General features: G+C 42.8%; 1 protein-coding gene across 10 annotated transcripts in view; it reads left to right on the forward strand.

Annotated features, from left to right (window-relative positions):
• Positions 1-690: 690 nt before the first annotated feature.
• The window catches only part of ERC2 (ELKS/RAB6-interacting/CAST family member 2), a 969,444-nt gene continuing 954,214 nt past the window's right edge, over positions 691-15,920 (forward strand). For 8 of the 10 annotated variants that reach the window (XM_067043897.1, XM_067043898.1, XM_067043899.1 and 5 more), the window contains exon 1: positions 843-1,221. The gene's annotated coding sequence lies outside the window, so the exon portion shown is untranslated. Of the gene's footprint in view, positions 1,222-15,920 lie in introns of all 10 variants that reach the window. The other 2 variants (XM_067043890.1, XM_067043893.1) reach the window with 1 other exon arrangement.

Raw genomic sequence — 15,920 nt, forward strand, 5'->3', positions numbered from 1 at the left:
GGTCTTGGATGATTCCATTTACCTCTGCTTACCCAGACATCCCACAGCTGGATTTGCTTCATTTGTCTAAGCTTCCTATAAGACTCATCAGGACAGGAAGGAAATCACTGCTCTAGTCCTGCAAACTGACTACTCAGTGAAAGAGACCAAATCTGGAGATTCCCTTGACGTTTGGAGTCCCCTAATAGACAATGGTAGCAGTGGGGGCTCCAGACTTGCTGGGTGGGAGCTTTTTCCAATGCAAAACCCGTCCAACTCCTCATGCACATTATCTTGAAGTGTATTTGTGTGTGTGTGAATGAACTGACACCATCTTTCTACCTTAAATAGGACGATGCACACACTATGCTGGGCACAGATGAGGCACCCAATGAATGATGGCAACTATGATGATGATGATGATGATGGTATTATTTTCTTGCTCCCTTCTTCATCTACCATTCTCTTTTTCCTTCGGAGGAACAAGAAAGTAAAAGTCTTTTGAAACCCCTTCACCCTCCTAAAGAAGATAAAACTAATGGGAGGGTGCCAGGGTAAGGGAACCTCGACCCCCGCTCTAAAGCTTAACTTGAAAGACAGTTGCACCCCCTCCACCAAGTGTCATCCCTGTCCCTGTCGCTGAAGCCACCTAACTAATCCCCGGAGTGCCCGGCAGCTTTTGGAGGCGGGTAGCCGGGAAGTGTCGTCGGGTACAGGAGATGGAGACGAGCTGCTCCGAGACAGCGGCCTCCTGAGAGGAGGCGTTACGAAGACCCCCGCGCCTGCACCCTGCCCGGGCCGGGCGCTCTCTGCTGCCCCCCGCGGAGGTGGCCGCGTCCCAGCCCCGGCCCCCCCCCGCCCCCAGCAGCTCCTCGGGAATGCTGGGAATGTGAGTCAGGGCAGCGGCGAGAGAGCGAGCGCGCCGAGCGGCCGGGTGGGAGGCCCGGCGGAGCGCAGTTCTGGCTGCGCCCGAGCGAGCGCGAGTCTCGAGACTGCGGCGGGTGCCGCCCCCTCGGCCGTCGGCCCCGCCCGGCCCGGCGCCCGGCCTCGGCCCTCAGAACGGCGCCTTTCCTCCTTCCCTCCCCCGCCTCCCCGCCCTGCTCCTCCTCCTCCTCCTCCCGCTCCTGCTCTCTCGGGCTTCGGCTCCGGTGCCGGCTCTGGCTCCTCCCGGCCGCCCGGGGCCAAGGCGACAAGAGGTTGTAAAAATCCATGTGGGACGGCCCCGGGGCGAGCATCGGAAAGGTGAGACGTCGACGCCGGGGCCGCTGGGCGCCCGGCTCCCTCGGGGCGCCCGTGCCCGGGCATCCCTCGTGCCGGGTCCCCCTCACTCGTGGGGAGCTGCAATGCGTTATTGGGGGGAGCCTAGGGGTGAACCACCCGCCTCCACCTGGGCTTGCTGGGGAGGGGGAAAGGATGGGGTGGCCTAAGGGCGGATTTGTCTCGATGTAGAAACCCCCGGATTGGAACAAGTGCACGGCTTCCTCTGGCGCGCGGGGGCCGCTCGCTCGCCCCGGCGGCCCGGGCCACCTCCCGCAGTCCCTCTCCGGCAGCCACCCTCATTAATATTGCCTTTCTTCTTTCCATCTTCCCCTCTTTCGCCTGGCTTTCCCCCTCTTGCCTTGAACGGTGGGGTGTTAGCAGGGGCAAGGGTCTCAGGGAATTCCCAAGCAGAACAAAGTAGAGAAAGGTGGAGCCTCAGACTAGGGGGTGGGGTACCTAGCTGCTTCGGTGGGCTACGAGGGCAGTGGTTTAAAACAAACAAACAAACAAAATCGTGTCAGAGAACATGAAGCGGATTTATTGGGGAGGGGTAGAGGGTGGTGGTATATGCAAATGAATACGATGTGAAATTAAACTGAACGACATTCCTTCCCTCGCCTTTTCCATCTCCGAATTATACAAGAAAAGGGATACTTATAGGGTTGTACCTATTCATTTTATTTATTTTTTATTACTGTCGGAGCCTTTGAAAGATCATCTTAGGACAGTGAAGATTAAGGGCTGCTTTGGTGCGGGATAATAAAACAGCACTCGTAAACTACGATCGGCCCTGCCTTATTTATTTTGTACTTAAGGGTCTCTGTTCTCTTTGCCCGAGAGGGAGGGTCTGCTCTGTTACGAGAGGATCGATTTTAGGCGGCTACCTGCCTTTGCTGGATGAAAAGCAGTTTACTCCCGGAGCGGTGAATTGTCAGCTCCCTCTGTGATTGACAGCCACACCTACCACTTAGGTGGGAAGAATGGGGACCGCTGGAACCTCAACAGCCAATCAGTGCTCGAGAGAGGAGGGCAGTTCTCACTGTCAGGGTTAGTTTCCTGGTTGGCTTTTTAAATCAGTGGTTTTACTTAACCATTGGTTTATACCAGGTATGAGGCTCCAGCTGTGAGAGGCAGACAAGCGAGAAGAAAACTCTTCGAAAATGGGCTTAGAAGCAAGTATGCTTGACTTGTATTTGTCACCCCCATCCCTTTTTTTAGTTGTAGTAGTTGGGGATGCTCAGGCCGTTGGCTTAAAAATGAAAATGAAATGAATCTGTGTAAAGAATGAAATGGGAGAGGGTGTTCGGGGTTAGAATTGTCCACCTATTTCTCTAGAATTGCAGGCTCCTTTATAAGAGATACCATTTATTCTTGAGGTATCTGGAAAAGGGTGTGGCACTTTGTCTCTTATGGTCACTCTTGTCCTTGTAAAGTCACATTGTTTCTCAGTATACAGTACTTGGCTCTTGGCTCTGTTGGGTGGATTTTTAAGATATTTTTGAAGCAGGCAAGCATGCTTTATTTGGATTACCACGAATAGATTCTTTTAGTTTTTGACAGTATAACCCAACTTCTGGAAGTGAAGGCTGCCTTCTTCACTTCCAGTTTGGATGTCAGTTTGGAGGTGGCAGTGAAGTCAAGCCAGATCCTTTCTGGAGGGTAGAAGAGTTTGCGTTTAAGGTAAATTTGCTTTTAAGGTGAGCCATCTTGTCGGTCTGCTTCTGTGCTTTAATGAAAGCTTTGCACGGTTTGGGGGTGGTGGTGTGTGGATTGTGATGGAAGCATGGCTTTCACCAGCAAGATTTTCAAGGGTGGATGGATTGTGGGCAGAAGGAGCAGATCCTTCTCAATTCTCTATTAGTGAAAGGCTAATTTTTCACTACTCTTGTCCCTGAATTCAGTGGAAAAATTACTGGTTGAACCAGAGAGCTGTCACCTTATAGAAGTTGTACCTGGATGTGAATATAAAGCTGTTCATTCAGCATTTCATGAACATATTGTGAGCCAACGTATACTGATTAGGTTGGTCTTCATGTAGGAACAGGTTTGTCAAGGTAGTATTATTACTATTATCATTATTATTGTTATTGCATATGCTAGCACTTTGGGGAGTACTTTACATGTATTTTCTTTTTTAAACCCTGCAAAGCCCCTATGAGGTAGATAGGACTATTATTATCCTCAAATTATAGATGAGGAAACTAAAAGGAATTAAGTATCTTGCCACAGTTTAGTGTGAGAGGGAGGACTTGAGCCCAGGTTTCTCTGACCCAGAGCCCATGACCTTGGGCATGGCCTTGAATTCAAATTTTGGTTGTGCAGTCTGCATGTGTCCAGTCTGCAGTGTGGGCTTTTCCAGCTTACATAGGGTCTATTCTGTTAAGACTCCACTGCCATATTGATGGTCTTTGCACTGTCCTATTTGCCTTGCCACTTTGAAAGCTGTTGCCTCCACCAACAGGCAATTTAAGTAATTTTGTGTATTATATATTTCCAGTATGTCAGTTTTGGCCCAAAGGAAATTTGGTTTCAAACTTAACGGTGACTTAAAAAAAGGTAAAACAGAATAGAATGCACACTCTTCCATTTTTCTTGATATCTTAAGTTTCCACTTGGAGTTCTGAATAGGTCTTAGTTGAATACATGCTCTTTTCATCCATTTGGCTTGTTTTCTTGTTTTGTTTTTGCTAAAGGATAGGAATTTTATTTTCTCTTCCACTTACAAAGATTCTTTTTCATTAGTGATTAAATATAATTATATTTAAAATTATCCTATTTTTTTCCAAAATAAAAATAGCTTTATTGTTTTCTGATAATAAAAGTGATACATGCTCATTATAAAAACTTCAAATACATAAAAGTCGAAAGTAAAGAGCACCCAAATGCCACAGCGCAGAAAGAAACCATCATTAACTTTTTAGCAAAGATTTCTCTATGAAACACATATTATTTTAAAATATCTAATGTTATAAATGGGCCCATATTAAACATACTATTTGGTAGTCTGCTTTCTCATTCTATAATATTTCAGGGACAAATTTTCTATAGCAATAAACACAGATCTAAACAATTTTTAATTAGTTGCATACAACTCAATTGTATATTTGTGCTGTAATTTATTTAACCCATCTTCTATTGAAGAATATTTAGGCTGTTTCCAATATTTTAATATCCAGACATTAAAAAGTACATCTTTGCCCTCATGTAAAATTATCCTATTAAAACAATATTGCTCTCTTGCTTTATTATGTTACAAAATCCACAGACTTAAGCCTATCAGTGTCTTCTTCCCATTGATGAAATTCAATGGTCGTGGTTGGCCAAAACAGGTATCCTGAAAAGTGAGTTTAGATGAATGGTGTTGGAGTCCACAAATTCACCTCAACAGATAGTCTTTGATTTTGGTGGGGTTGACTTTGTACAATCAACATTTTCATTTGTTTTACTAGGACTTGCTTTAACACCTTTTAACAGCTCAGAAGTTAACATTTTGGTTGTCATATGGGAGACCTACCTGCCAGCCAGCAGTTCAGTTTTAGCAATGTTTATGTTATTCCTTGATACTTTATTGTGATTTTCCTTATTTTAGGAAGATAGTACAACAAAAGGAAAATAGAAAAGCATTGATATTAATGATAATGTAGGTCTCATAAATTTAAAATGGTTGATCCAAAGATAGAAATCATTAGGTGTACCAAAGGCAGAGATGCTTTAACTGGTTCTTTCTTACCAGAAGAAAAAGAACAAAATGAATGATTATGTAATAAATGTGAAATTATATCAAATGGTAAAAATAAATTAGTCAACGTTTGCTGCATAACAAAACTCCCGGACTTACAGCAACAGGTATTTATTCTTGGGACTTCCCTGGTGGTCCAGTGGTTAAGAATCCACCTTCCAATGCAGGGGATGCGGGTTCAATCCCTGGTTGAGGAACTAAGATCCCATATGCCATGGGGCAACTAACTACTGAGCCCTCACATCCTGGAGCCTGTGCACCACAACTAGAGAAAAGCGCGCCACAACTAGAGAAAAGCCCGCGCGCCACAAGAAAGAGCCCACATGCTGCAATGAAGATCCTGTGTGCTGCAACTAAGACCCGACGCAGCCAGATAAATAAATAAATATTTTTAAAAAAGAAAAGAGGTATCTTCTTAAAAAACAAACAAACAAACAAAACAAAAAAACAGGTATTTATTCTCACCCTCATGAGTCTGTCAGTTGACTGCTATTTGGCTCATCTAGGTTGGGCTCCTTGTTGTGGCTCTGCTATAGGCTGTAAGTTGGATTCTGGTCTGCTCCACCTGTGTTTGGGGCCCAGGCTGAAGGGGTAGCAGCTACTTGGAGCATGCTCTTATCACAGCAGATCACTGTATTCAAGAGCCTTGCCAAGTTGCACAAGCTAATGTCATTTCCACTAACAGTGTTTTTGGATATACCAAGTCACATGGGGAAGCTCAACATCCATGGGTAAAAGTAGACTCTGCCCATAGTTGGGGAGGGAATATTTGATGAACTATAATCAGAACTCCTACAATGTGTAATATAAACCTAGTGTTTTACTTTTGCATTTCAGGAATATACCATGTTTGATTCTAGAGGACTGACTGTAAAAGCAGGTCTGAATATATACATGAGTGTATACGTGAATTACTTAAATGATCAAGGCACTATTTATTAGAACCTACTGTGTTTGAGGGACTGTGCTCAATGAAGTGAGGAGCTCAAGAATTTTTGTCTGACGTGAGTCCTGTTACCATAGAACTTATTAGGAGTAGGTGTCAGGAAAGACTTCTTGGATGAAATGGCATTTTCCTGGACCTTGAAGTAGTGACAGTTTTAGAGATACAGATAGAGCAGTGGATATAGTAGAAGTGTAAGGAGAACATCTGGTTATAATGAGTTATTCCATTTGGCTAGAGGGTAAGACACGTGAATAATAATAACAATAATAATTGTAATAATAGCAATAATTGTAGCTTAACTTTTGTCGAGCAGTTAACTATGTGCTATGTACTTTGCTTAGCACTTTACGTAAAGTATATAATTTAATATTGGGGTAGACGTTGCTGATAGCCTATCCAGTATTCATTCTCTCCTTTCTAACTAAAAGAACTCCAATTTTGTTTGGGATGGGGATATGCGCATCTCACGCTCCCAAACTCCCTTACGTGAATGGCCACGAAATTCAGGTCTTATAATGATGCAAGTGGATGTTGTTGGATGGGAGCCTTCCTTAAAGATTAGTGAGGAGGACACACTTGGCTGGTATACCCCAGCAGCATTTGAGCCGTTTTTGCTTCTTGCTGCTGGGAAAATGGGCACAACGCCTTGATGTGCAGCCGCGAACTACAACAACAAAGATAAGACCGTGTATTAAAAACGACAAAGCTGGAACCTGGAAGGCTCTTGGTCTTGATGACATTGTTGAGCCATAGTACCAGCCTAGACTGCCTTCCCCTGTACTTCTTGTTGCTTAAGACAAATAACCTCCTTACTTGTAAGCCACTATTTGTTACTTGTAATCAAACATAATCCTTGCTGATGCATACCTTCTCAAGAGCCATTCAAAGTAGATGCCGTCAAGATCCAGGATTCATCACCATGTCTTTTTTTTTTTTTTTTTTTTTTTTTTTTTTTTGCGATACGCGGGCCTCTCGCTGCTGTGGCCTCTCCCGTGCAGAGCACAGGCTCTGGACGCGCAAGCTCAGCAGCTGTGGCTCACGGGCCCAGCCGCTTCGCGGCATGTGGGATCTTCCTGGACCGGGGCACGAACCCATGTCCCCTGCATCGGCAGGCGGACTCTCAACCACTGCGCCACCAGGGAAGCCCCACTATGTCGTTTTGACTTTTAGGGCCATCACCTTGCCTTTGGCTGGGCAAATATTGCCACAGAAGAGATAGTGTTGGAAAAGTAATTTGAGATAAAATTGAGGAGGCAACTGAATTCCAGGCTGAAAAGTCTGAGTTTTAGTTCTGGGCTAACGAGTCCAGTTGGCCTTCAGTATATACAGGTTCTGTGTCTGGAGGGTTGACTGTAAGGGACTTGAGCATCCTTGGATTTTGCTATCCATGGTCATTCTGGGAGCCAATCCCCTGCAGATACTGAGGGACAGCTGTGTAAGATGATTTGGAAAAGACAGAAACTGGAGGTTGGAAGATCATTGAGGCTTAAATACGTGACACCAGTGCTTTAGTGTGAGTGAAAGTGGAGGAGAAGCTGGGCGCAAAGGTGAGCTGGGAACTTGAGAAGAGAATGGAACTGAGTGAACACAAATCATAGTTGGCTGTTTACCTGTAATCTTCTGAGAACAAAAGTGAAAGTCTCCTGAAGGTTAATATTAACTTCTACTAATGGCTTCACATTTACCAGGAAGTAGGGAATGAGTAATGTAGAGAATTGTTAATGAGATGTGAATCATTATTTAGTGCAATAGGTGGGGACTTCTACTTCTTGTCTATATCATTTACTGAACCCTTGACGACTTTGTATGACATGGTTGGTCTGGGTCTGGCTCCATTGTGCCAAAGGTAGCAGAGATGAAGGGTATGGCCAGAGAGTAGTGAAAAATACAACAAATTCTGTCAGTGGACTTATTTCCACATCTGCTAATCATTCTGGAGCTTTCTTAGGGGTGGGGCAGGGTCAATTTAACTTCCTGGGCCTCCTTTTTTCTCCTGTCTCTCTACTTTTTTAATCTGTAAAATAAAGGATTTGGTTTACATTAGTGGTTTTCAAATGTTTTTCAGCTGTAGAAACTTTTGTTTCCTGAAACAAAACTTGTCTGGACCCTGAGTATATTTACAGAAAAAAGCAGAGCTGCTCTGAAAATTCAGGGTCCAGGTTTGTATAGTCTGGTATGTCTTTATGTTGAGGCCACTGTTCTGAAATGATCCCTACACATTCTCCCAGGTTCAGGATTATGTGAATCTTAGAGCTGTCCAGATGTTTTATTGGAGCATCCTCTTTAACAAATCCCTTTGTTATTCCACAGCTTGCTGTGTTTTAGTATCATCCAGGGTAGAGGTTGTTAATGTTCGCCACAGCTACTTTTTCTCCAGGTGTATGTTGTGTTACCTCTATGCTAGAACATTTAATTTCCGGTGTGAGACCATCCAGTACTCTTTTCTGCTGTGATGATCATGCAAGCACCTGTTGAGATGGAGCCTCCATCTACGAGGGTCCCTGAGTCACTAAACGAGCAAAGCTTCCAGTCAACTGGCATTGGACATACAATGTGACTGAGAAATACCTTTGTTTTTTTAAGCCATTGAGATTTTGTGATTGTTTATGCAGCACTGGCATTGGACATACAATGTGACTGAGAAATACCTTTGTTTTTTTAAGCCATTGAGATTTTGTGATTGTTTATGCAGCACTTTTTAAAAGGCTTATCTTTACTGATGGATCATCTTTTAGCACATCTGCTAAACTTTAACTTACTTTTTAAGTGTCTTCTGGATCAACCTGAGGTCTGGCCAGCTTGTCCTTACTTTGTGCTTAGGAAAGTAGGACGTAGCATCTACATTAGCTGTCCAGGTAGGTCTCTGTACTCATAGATTCTATGAATTGGAATACTTATACTTAATTACATTTGCTGTCATGTTAAAAAAAATTCCAAAGATATATTGTATAGTGCACCTTACTTTAAAAAAAAGCCTTTAGGGCTTCTCTGGTGGCGCAGTGGTTGAGAATCCGCCTGCCGATGCAGGAGACACGGGTTCGTGCCCTGGTCCGGGAAGATCCCACATGCCGCGGAGCAACTAAGCCCGTGAGCCATGGCCGCTAGACCTGCGCGTCCGGAGCCTGTGCTCCGCAACGGGAGAGGCCACAACAGTGAGAGGCCCGCATACCGCAAAAAAAAAAAAAAAAAAAAGGCCTTTAATTTAAGGTCCTGTTGTTTTTTAAGGTAGTAGAACCTCAGTGGTTTGGGGAAGAATAATTATTATCAGTTACCATAATAATGGCTACTACAGCTTGAGGACTCATTCATTGATTTGTGTAATATTTATTGAGCATCTACTATGTGATAGGTACTGGTGGTATAGGGGTGAACCATAGATAGTTCCTCACTTGGAGCTTACACTGTAATTGGGGGTTATGGATAAGTTTGCTCTGTTCTATGAAGAACACCAGTTATGAGCATTTACTATGTGCTAGGTGCTTTATATCCCTCATTTCATGATACCCATAAAAGTAGGTACATTATCCGCATTTTATAGATGAGGAAACTGAGGCTCAAAGAATTTGATAAACTCTATGAAGGCAAGAGCTTTTGCCTTTTGCTGTATCTCCCAGTGCTTAGAAGAATCTTTGACACATAGTAGCTGCTGAATAAATATTTGTTGATTGAATAAATGAGCAGAGGAACTTGCTTAAAATTAATGCCGTGGTAGAACCAGAACTTGGTTGGGTGACCCCACATCTGCTTGACTCTCAGGCTGTTAAATTATCAGTGGGCATAGTAGGAGCAGTGTGTTTACACACAGTTACAACAGAAGCAACAACTGAGCCCCACCAGTGTCAATGCCAAAGGCACCAGCAAGAGCCAGATTGTCTCTCTTTTATGGCTAGGGCCGAGTTCTCTGCATGATTTGCTACTCAGTCTGTCTCAGCTGGGGAAACTCGAGGCTACTACCTCACTGACTTCATTGCTGATGTAATTGGTCACCCCTCTCTTGGGCTAGTTCAACTTCTGCTCTATCCAGATTTCCTTAGCACTTGGCTGGCCCTGTTTCCCAGGTCTGTGCCTCAAGTTCTGCTTTTAGCATTTTGTGCATTTCTTCTCCACTTTCATTTTCCAGATTTGTTGCTTTGAAGTTCCAGGAAATCTCTAGTTGCTGGCACCTAGTGGGCACTCAACAAAATTTAAAAAAAAAAAAGGAGAGAGAGAGAGAGAAGGAAAGGAAGGCAGTCAGCACTTTCAGGAAGGAACTAAGTGATTACTTTTTCCTGGGAGTCAATAGTGAGATTGCAGCCCAGCAGATGAGGAGTATGGGTTGGGTTGGAGGGCATCTCTGGGGTACACCTATAGATGGAAGGCCAGTGGCAATGTCCATAGACGCCTTATACCAGCAGCTTTACTTTGCTGTTGTTTGTTCTTCAAATTCTACATTTTGCTCACTTAATTCTCTTGTATGTGTATGCATGGGGGGAGTCTAATTCTTCCTTTCTGCCTTATAGCTTTCCACCCCTAAAGGTAGTTGTCATTCTGTGATTTCAGAATGTGAATGAATTACAGGCAGCAAAGTGCATTCTCTGTAAGTGTATTAAGAGCAAAGTATTAATTCAAGGCAATTTCTTAGTGGCTCAGAAGACAAGAGCTTGAATGGGAATTGAGCAATGTGTTCTTTAAGAATATGCTCAGATCCTTATGCAAACTGTGAGAGGCTTTCCCCTAAAACAGTATGGCTAATTATAGCAAGAAGGGGCAGGGTTTTATGTAAGGAATTATACTGAGTTGTGCACTGTAGTTACTAGTTCTTTTGTAGCAGATTTCTCTAAAACAAGATGGGTGTGGTCAGGGTGGAAGTTCATCTTCTGTGGGCCCAAGGTGATTGAAGGTAGGGGCCCAAGGTGATTTGGGGTCTGGGAGCTGCTCTGAGGGTGGAGAACAACACTCTGAAGGTGGAAGGTTGAGTGGCTCTGTAAGATGTGAGGTTGGTCTGATCCATGGTTATTTTCTCGGGGACACTGGTAGGCACCAAACTCCTACCAAGATGACTTTCTTATTCCTGGTTTAAGGCAGATTAGCCATGCTGCCTTCCTGCCAGCTGGCTGCAAGCTAACTGCCATCCCTGGAGGAGCAAGACTGTGGTTCAAAGTTCAGGATCCTAGTGGAGCAGTGTTGTTGATCCTTTTCCACATTTGGCTCTCAGGAGAGGGCTTCAGATGTGTTTTCTTTCTGTCTGGTGATGTGTGCTTTTTGTTCCTTCTGGGTAAAATTCTCCCTGCTTCCTTCCCACCCCCCCTTTTGGTTCTCTAGCCATCTTGTTTCTGAAACCTCTCCATGGGGGGAAGCAGGAGGTTAGGTAGTGAATTGGATGATAGCTTGGTATTCTTAGGAGCTCATTGAAAATAGGTCCTGTTTGATGCTGGGTGGATACAAAGGGACTGGAGTTTCAGTGACTGCTGTTCATCAGGCTTGCAAAAACAGAGCAGTTAGCAGGGGTACATAAGGGAAATTCTTTACCTTTTTTGTTAAGTCTGAGAAAGTACTATCTTTTCATACAGAGCCTTCGAATACATTGACAGGACATCCTTAAAATCAGCAACATGAATAGCTGCTTAGAATAACTTACGAGCAGATTCTTTTGGATATAGAGATGTGAGCACTGACCTGCGAGTCAAGAGACCTAAATTCCATTTCTGGCTTTACCACTAGCTTTCTACTTATTTCTCCATTTCTTAATATATATCAAAATCATCTGGCTCTTTTCCAGGTCTAAAATGATTTTTTTTTTTTTTACAACAGGTTTTTCATGCAAAGGATCAGCTAAGTAACTGTCATTTTATGAGCTATTTTATCCTGGAAAACAAGAATGTCCAGTGTGCTTTCATGATGGACTTTATTAACAAAGAGTTAAGCCCTTATATTATATTTTCACTATATATATGTGTGCTTGCTTCATGGCAGCTCTCTGCTCGCACTGGGGATGCAGTTGTAAACAGAGCAGAGTTGTAAACAGGTGATTTTGGGGGGCTCAGGGATTGTAGCCTCTAGGGGGGCATCAAACAAGTAAGCAGGCTACTGTAATGGAAGCTCTTATGGCAGAACACCCAGGCTGTCCTCCTCTAGGAGGATGGGGGAGATTCATGGATGAAGGATGGAGACAGGCTTCTAGAAGAAGGTAACACCTAAGGGGAGGTAGAACACTAAGAGGAGCTGTCTGGGGTAAGCTTGGTTTTTTGTTTTTTGTTTTTTAAACATCCTTCCCCTATCACATTTTTTTCTGAGTCTTTATTGAATTTATTACAATATCGCTTCTTTTCTATGTTTTGGTTTTTTGGCTGCGAGGCATGTGGGATCTTAGCTCCCTGACCAGGGATCGAACCCACAGCCCCTGCATTGGAACGCGAAGTCAACCACTGGACCGTGAGGGAAGTCCCTGGGCTTGTTTTCTTTTTCTTTTTTTCTTTCTTTTTTTTTTTTTTTTTGCGGTACGCAAACCTCTCACTGTTGTGGCCTCTCCTGTTACGGAGCACAGGCTCCGGACGCGCAGGCTCAGCGGCCATGGCTCACGGGCCCAGCCGCCCCGCGGCATGTGTGATCTTCCCGGACCGGGGCACAAACCCGTGCCCCCTGCATCGGCAGGCGTACTCTCAACCACTGCGCCACCAGGGAAGCCACTGGACTTGGTTTTGATGGTACAAATAACAGAGGGAACAGTCCAGGTCCAAAGATGAGCAAGAGAATGGAAGGTTGGGGGTTTGGGGAGATGAAAGTAGACCTGAGGAGATGGAGTTTAGCTTGGCTGGGGTTGGGGGTTTGTGAGAGAGGCCAGGGAGAGTAACAGGCATGAAGACCCTATGATCCACTAAGGAGATGAAGTTCAAGCTTAACCATCAAAGCGTTTCAGTAGGGGACTGACACAACCAGAGATGCTGAGTTCTCTTTATTCTTCTTTCATTCCACTTTCGTGGCAATAACTACCTGCTTTTGGTGTTTGTGGGAATATGGAGTTTGAAATTGGGGTAAGGGAGTAGCAGGATGACCTGGAAAACAATAGAAAGATTATGAATATGGTCTTGGGAATCCTAGCAGTGCCCATTCTGATTTCATTGACCAAACACACTTTATGCAGCCTTAATAACTTTAAAAGACCATTTTCCAGGTGAAGATGCTCCTGATAAAAGATCTGTAGTGGGACTCCATGCTGTTTGTTGGTTTTGAGCATCTCTCTGAATGTCATCTGGGACCAGATCCTTTTCAGTGAGTTTTGAGCAAAGCACAGAGTATGGATCTTGTTTTAAAATGTTTGCAGTTAATGGGTGCAATTAAACTGACTTTGTTAGACCAATAGAAAGCAATAGTTAAAGTAATTCATAGTGTACAATTTCTGAGTGAGAAAGCGCATGAATGAAAATGGTTTAATTATTCTGTGAAGCGTACACGATTGAGAGTTATGTGCTGAAACTGCCTTCAGTGCCCCATGTATACCAGGTGCCTATGACTTTACTTTTGTATGATTTTTGTACTCTAGATGGTAACACTGATAAACTGCCTTTCATACATTAATCTTGACTTCTGTGCTTCAGCTTGTGAACCAACATTTTGAGCTATTATATTATGGCCTTACCTGATAACAAGTAGTTTTATTTCAGCAACATCACCATATTTGTGTAGCAGAGTTTGTGTAATCATTTGAGTAGTTCTTTAATCTTCTCATTATTTTATAAAAAGTAAGTGGAAAATGAAAAAAATATAGGCAGTAATAAAGGAGAAATATGAGCCTCATAAACATAATGTAATTGAGGCAAAGATGGAAACCATTTAAATATGCCCAATATAGATGGCGTTTACTCAGTCAGATGCTTTGGACTTAAGGTGGCCAACTCTATGTAGTTGTGAGGGATAAGAATGAAATTAAAGGCTATGGACATGTGAAATTTTAAAAAAAGCTTTGTGGATTATGATAAAGGTCAAGATGTAATTTGGATTTTGTCACTTATTTGTTTTGGGGTACAGAGCTTCCCTTTTTAACATATAAGTGTAGTAAACTTTTGTTTGTTCAGCTTTAAAAACTTATATTAAAAAGGCATTTTCTGCAAAAGTAGTGGATAGAAATTGAACTTCTCACCAGTCTTATTTAGGAGAGTTTGCCATAGTCAGTAGCATATTCCTTTGATAGGCCAAGTGGCATAGGTGGTCACTGTGCTTAACAAAACTCTCTGTGTATTTTGGTGAACCAGTAAAGGGAAACCAAAGAAAATAAAATGGTACTTAGCAAAGGATGCACCTCAATGGATTTTCATGATTCCATGGTTTCATTTGGTATACTGTGGAACAGAAAAAGACTAAATGCATCTTAGTCCTCATCATATGCCTTAGTGATGCTAAGATGGTACATTTGGAGCCAAAGAGAAAGAAGGGTAAGAATTAAGATTTGTGTACAATTAACCCCACAGCCCTCTAATTCCCCTGGTCAGGAGGGTATGATGGTGATGTGTCCGCCTTGGAGGATCTAACTGATATTTGGGAGCTTGTTTAACTTTCTTTGTGGACTCTGCCCACTTCTGAGCAAAGGATTGAGTTGGATGCAAAATTTCGGTTTCTTTTCATGCCTCTTGTGGTTAAATGGTGAATGTTAAATCATGGGAGATGTTGATGTAAAAGAAAAGAATATGTATATTTTAAAATATATGTATAACATAATTACTTTACTGTATACCTGAAACTAACACAACTTTGTAAATCAACTATATTTCAATAAAAATATCATGGGAGGTGTTAATCAGGTAGAAGATGGGAAAGAATAGGTCTTGGGTTTCTAATCTCTTCCTGAAACTGAGACACAGTTTATCAAAACGGCAAATAACTATTGGACCAGAAGTTCAAGAAACTCATATTAAGTACCTACTATATGTCAGACACTGTGCTAAGCACATGCAAGAATGATCTCATTTAATCTTGACAATAACCCCATGAACCAAATATTATTTCTCATGATGAGGAAATTAACATTTAGAGAAGTTAAGAAACTTACCTGGGTGTCTTAGTTTAGCTTCTCCCAGAATTAGAACCTGAGACAAGTATTCCAGTACAAGTAATTGTTTGGGACATACAGGGAACACCAGTAGGTGAACAAGGATATGAGACAGTGGGGAGAAGGCAGCCAATAGATAGGACATTATTCAGTAAGTTACTACAGTGGTGACTAGAGTTTAATCGCACAAGGAAACTCTGGAGATAGTGTTAACACACCTGCCTCCGGATGGTCTCATGTGAGGGGTGAGGAAGCAGGGGTATGTAACCACCAGCTCCTGTCAGTTGTTTTTTGTTTTCTTTTGGAAAATTTATTTTTTATTATGGTAAAATATATATAACATTTATCATTTAAACCATTTGTAAGTGTACAGTTCTGTGGTATTAAGTTCACTCACAATATTGTGCAATCATAATCAATCTCCATCTCCAGAATTTTTGCATCATCTCAAACTGAAGCTCTGTGCCCATTAAACAATGACTCCCCGTTCCCTCCTGCCCCCAGCCCTTGACAACCGCTATTCTACTTTCCTTCTCTATGAATTTGATTATTCTAGGTACCTTGTATGAGTGAAATCATACAATATTTGTCCTTTTGTGTCTGGCTTACATTTCTTAGCATAATGGTTTCAAGGTTCATCCATGATGTAGCATGCATCAGTTTCTTTCCTTTTTACGGATGAATGATATTCCATTGTATTTATATACCACATTTTGTTTATCCATTCATCCACTGATGGACATTTGGCTTGTTTCTACATTTTTGCTAATGTGAATAATGCATCTATGAACATTGGTGTATCCATATTTCTGTCAGTTGTTTTTGAGAATGGTTAATTCCCTGGCAGTTCCATCCCCCACCTTGCATAAGCAGAGTAGTTTTCCAAGGTTCAAAACAAATCCTCAGCAGAGATGCTGATATTGGCAGTGTGAAGTCCTTTGGGGCACTCTAAAATGTTCAAGTCAGAGGGACAT

Source organism: Kogia breviceps, chromosome 10 (assembly GCF_026419965.1).
Source record: "Kogia breviceps isolate mKogBre1 chromosome 10, mKogBre1 haplotype 1, whole genome shotgun sequence".
Taxonomy (NCBI): domain Eukaryota; kingdom Metazoa; phylum Chordata; class Mammalia; order Artiodactyla; family Physeteridae; genus Kogia; species Kogia breviceps.